The 4644-nt window shown below is 36.4% G+C and overlaps 1 long non-coding RNA gene across 1 annotated transcript; it reads left to right on the top strand.

The window, feature by feature from the left end:
• The first annotated feature begins 1095 nt into the window (after positions 1–1095).
• LOC135407488 (uncharacterized) lies at positions 1096–4113 on the top strand. The gene is made up of 2 exons (XR_010426890.1): positions 1096–1256; positions 3604–4113. It is a non-coding gene; the product is annotated as an uncharacterized LOC135407488 (long non-coding RNA).
• The last annotated feature ends 531 nt before the right edge of the window (positions 4114–4644 follow it).

The following is a 4644-nucleotide window of genomic DNA, read 5'->3' as shown; positions in this document are numbered from 1 at the left end:
TTTCTCTTCATACACTTTTATCTGATCAAATTATATATATGTAGAATTAACAAAAGCAGCAGGCTGTGGAGATTTATTTGAAAGGTTGCTACCAGCTCTGTTGAGAAAGAGAAAATACTCAGTAAGCTGCCATTTCAGACACTATATTACTTTTATTTTGTGTAAAGCCTTCTCTTTTCCCCAACCTGTCAATGTTCTTCCATGTAAATGCAGTATATTTCAGCTTTGTATATGGGATGGTACTGAATTACAGCTCCAAGACTGAAAGAAGAAAAAAAGCTTGAACAAAAAGTTATTATGATGTACTGAAAGCTGCAGATATGTGGATAAGTTCTATGATACTGTAGGACAGAACTTCTCATCGAAAGGTTTTTCCACTGATGGCAGGATCTCATTAGCTATATTAACTCTGTTAAGGAGTGACAGAGATTACATAATTATGAATAGAAAACCAAATACAACAGAAATAGCACCTACATTTAATAACAGCTTTATTTGCGAGTGTTTTTTGTTTGTTATGAGGGGTTGTTTTTCATTTTTTGTTGGTGGTTATTTATATTTGTATTCTAAACTTTGTGTTGCCTTTCAAAATTATTGAAACATAAGTTCTCAGAATCCTGGAGGCGGGGGGGACACTTCTCCTGTTTACATGGGGATGCTGTGCCTTAGTCAAGCTATCAAGACATAGCTTATACAAAGGGATCTCAGCTCCACGTCAGTATTGCCAGGAGATAGCCCAGAAAGCTATGACTACAAGGCTGTGACTATAAGCACCTCACAGCAACTACCTGAGGAATAGGTCTGGAAGAACATTGCCTACAGTTTCCTGGTTAAGACTCCCTGTGGGACGACTATTTCAGTAGTTTTTACCAGGAATGCCTTGTGACAGCACGAATTGGTGTTTGCTTGGAAGCAAACTAGGAGTCAATACAAACTTCAAAATGGTTTAAGGATGTGGACATATAATCAGTTTATCTCAGGGTTACTAAAGAAGATGTGTCAGAAGCATCTAATCTCTAGATCCTAAAGACTGAAGATCTGGAAGATGAGTTTACTTGAGGTTTTTTCCCTACACTCTTTACCTTTTATTTTTTAGGGTTTTTTTCCTGACTGTTCCATATTCCCATGCTAAGATTAAGACAATGTTTCGCTTTAAGAAGGCCCTGAGGCAATATATGCTTTACTTTTCCTTTGTCATGTCAGACGTCAAACCATGATGTGTCCGCTTGGCAGGCAGGACTGATGCACCTTGCAAGGTAAGAATATCGCAGGATGATAAACTTGAAAAATTTATGGCAACACATGGAACAAAGGTGCCACTGCTTTTGACTTTCAGTATGGCATCCTCAGTCTGGTAAGAAGCTTGACCACTGATGTCAGAGGACTGCCCACCAGAAAATCTAATATCTAATATGTTGCAGATCAAAATCTCCATCAGATTTTCCTTAACCCAGATCAGATGAACTGTGTTTCTGATTTTGGTCAAGGCAGAATTAAGATCTCCTACAGAAGGGAGCTGAGCACTACATACAGCAATAGATAACTGTCTCCTCAAGGCTGAACTAATTGATCTGCTGGCTATAGAGGTTACTGATAGCTGTGGTAAAACGTGTTTCCTTTCTCCGAAGTGAGTAGTTTGAAAGAGCTAATCTGTGTAATGACCACTCAAGGGTTTTCCCTAATCTACCAGGCAGCCTCCCTTCTGCAGGACCAGTTAACAGTGCCCTTCCCATCACACCATATATTGCCCATTCACCACCAATGAATGTAATTGTGCATGAAGTATCTGTGAGGGTAAGCATGAAGATTACTGTAGCAAACATAACTATCTCTGTGAAGCAAATCTTCACTGTCTTATTATGCAGTGTATTTATCTTACAAACTGTTTGGTTGCAGGATTCTCCTTGGTTTTCTTTAGCAAAAATAAATCCAGCTTTAGTTAAGGTTCTATCTGAAGAATTAGGACACTTATCTCTGTATTTAGAGCAAGTACTAAAAACACAAGGGTAAAATCAGAAAGCAGTTTGTTCCAAGTAGCTGAGATCATGCCATTGGCAATTTTATCTGGGAAGGAGGTCTCAAGGGAAAAATGAAAACATGACGTCTTTAGCTTGGTTTCAATAGAGTACACTCATAAGAGAAAATTACTGACTGGCCTTATACAACTTGCTACCTTTCCAAAAATACACACTCAAACCAGTCAAAAGCTTTTCTGTAAGATTAAAGAGGCAGATGACTGCTATTTCTTTCTTATTGACTTGTATAACTCTGGCATTTAACAAAATTTGTATAATTATGAAATAAAACTTCTGGAGCCTCAAGAGCTTATCTGGCAATATTTACCCATCTGAATGGTCACACTGGTTTCAGGTAAATAAATATCAATGGGAGGGAGCTATACGATTTTGAAAGAAGAGTCCTAAAAGGAAGAGGCCTTAAATTTGTAGAGTCCTTCTCTAAACCTTTTGCTTATACAGTAAGATGCACAACTTAGTCCTATATTTTAACACTGTACATCTTGGGTATGGAGTGCATAAACTAACTGTATATCAGAAATATTGAATTATGCATTGCCTGAGGCTTTAAAATTCTTAACTTTACTGTGGGAAAACTATACATTGTGCTTTGATTAAAGATACTATTTGTCATTATTTGCATTTGTGTGAAATTTGAAATTACAATTGTGGTGGGTTTTTTCCTGTAACCCCTTTCTACGCATCTTATGTAGTATGACTTGCTACTTTTTTCACAACTTTAGGTAAGAATTTTAATATATTTTGTAAAAAATGTTCATTCTTATTAATTTTAAGTGAGAATGAGTTAATTTTTGTGTGCTAAGAAGTGACAAAGGGTGGTTTTGTAAGACTATGTCTACCAACTGAAGGCAAGCAAATAACAACTCACTCCAAACCAACTAGACCTGAACATGGTCCAGACTAGAAGCTGTGTAACCACATTAGCATGGCACTGAGCCCAAGCTAATAAGCCCTACTAAGAGGCACTAAAGCAGTTACACAATTTTTAGATCAGAGCTGGCTTGCCTCCAGCTAGCTTGGAGTGTAACCAGGATGATCTCAGGTTTGTCAGGAAAAGGCAGTGCAGGCAGAGTCTCAGATTCCTGAAACAAGAAGGCTTAACCTGTACTCTAAACTTGTTTTGTAGCTTAAGGTAAGAAAGAAGTGTGTAACAGGCCAGTGTGAGAAAAGCAGAGTTTAGATAGGGATATATGGTAGGAAATAAAATAGTGTTTGTATATTCCAGTTGCTATTCATTCAACTTGTTCCATTAATGGATCAATTTGGCAGATTTTTTCTTTAAATAACACTTGAAGGAAGGGCACAAATTATATGTTCATAAGACTTAGGCAAAGTTAGTAGAATAACCTGTGTTGTTTAGGTCCTTCATTTTCTTTTGTCATATGTATAAAATATGTCTATTTTATTTTTTTAACTCTGTTCAAAGCCACTATTTGCTTCCTTGTCTCCTGTCACTTTTCCTAAGTGTCAGAATTCATTCCCATATTTTTGGAATTAATTTCTGCTATCTTCATAAAATAACTTTTTGTGAGCTTACTTGCCTTTCTTGTCTTCTTTTTTTTCCTAGGTAGAGAGACTCAATTTCTTGGGGCGACCTTCTCTTTTGATATTGTTGGTATGCGAGTGGTGCTGGAGGCACAGAGTCATTAGACCTAGAAAGGCCTAAGCCTTGTGAGTGTAATTATGAGCACTCCTTCTCTAGACACCTGAATGCTGATATAGTGTTATTCAATCGGCTACAAAAAGCTTTTGAAGGGGCTCATTCTCTAGAAGGATATCAGCAGAGCATCAAGTTCCTGTGTTTGTCTGTCATCCAGTGTGACTTCAAACGTACTTCAATTTAAGTCCTATTTGGTCTTTTATAAAGCAAATTCTTTAATATCTTGTTCTTCACTTAAATCACATTAACAATATACCCCTAAAATTATTCTCCTGAGTAGTCACATTTTTTTAAAAAATGACAGTTTCTCTATAGAGAGGAAAGAGCATTTGAAATAATGTTGGGTATTTTGCCAAGTCTGTCAAAAGAGTAACACTTCCACTTTCTCAGCTCTGTCTCATTAAAATTGTATTCTAATTCTGTCTCAACTTGGTCTCTTTGCTTCATAAGTCATTGCCTGCTCATTACTTGTAGTGTGAGAGATGAAATTTATTCAAACCTGATAGCAGGGATAAAGAATTGAAAGGCAGGCAGCTGGGAGAAATGAAATTAGCTTATTCTAATGCTTTTTTGACAGGGTTTTTCTCATTGCTATGAGTTACTATAAGTGTCAGTTTGGATTTGTGGTACTGTCTTTGTTAGGTTTGTGGGGGATTTTTTAAAACAGTCTTAACTGCTAAACTATGCTTTCCTTTGTCATATCCATTGAAATAATGTTCCATGACTGTGTTAATATGGTCAAATATTACTTGTACAGTAGTCTGTAATTGTTTTATCTTTACAGTTGTAAGAAAGATTAAATTTTTGCAATTGTTTTAAAGCAGATTCTTCAATCCAGTTTTAAATAAATAGGATACACTCAGTAAGGTCTGGGTGAATTATAGAATATGCAATATAACTTACATGCAATTTAATGTAGAATACAGAGGGGAGGATTTCTAACCCAAA

Source organism: Pseudopipra pipra, chromosome Z (assembly GCF_036250125.1).
Source record: "Pseudopipra pipra isolate bDixPip1 chromosome Z, bDixPip1.hap1, whole genome shotgun sequence".
NCBI classification, from domain to species: domain Eukaryota; kingdom Metazoa; phylum Chordata; class Aves; order Passeriformes; family Pipridae; genus Pseudopipra; species Pseudopipra pipra.
Note: the sequence above shows the minus strand (reverse complement) of the source record. Positions and strands in the feature narration are given on the sequence as shown.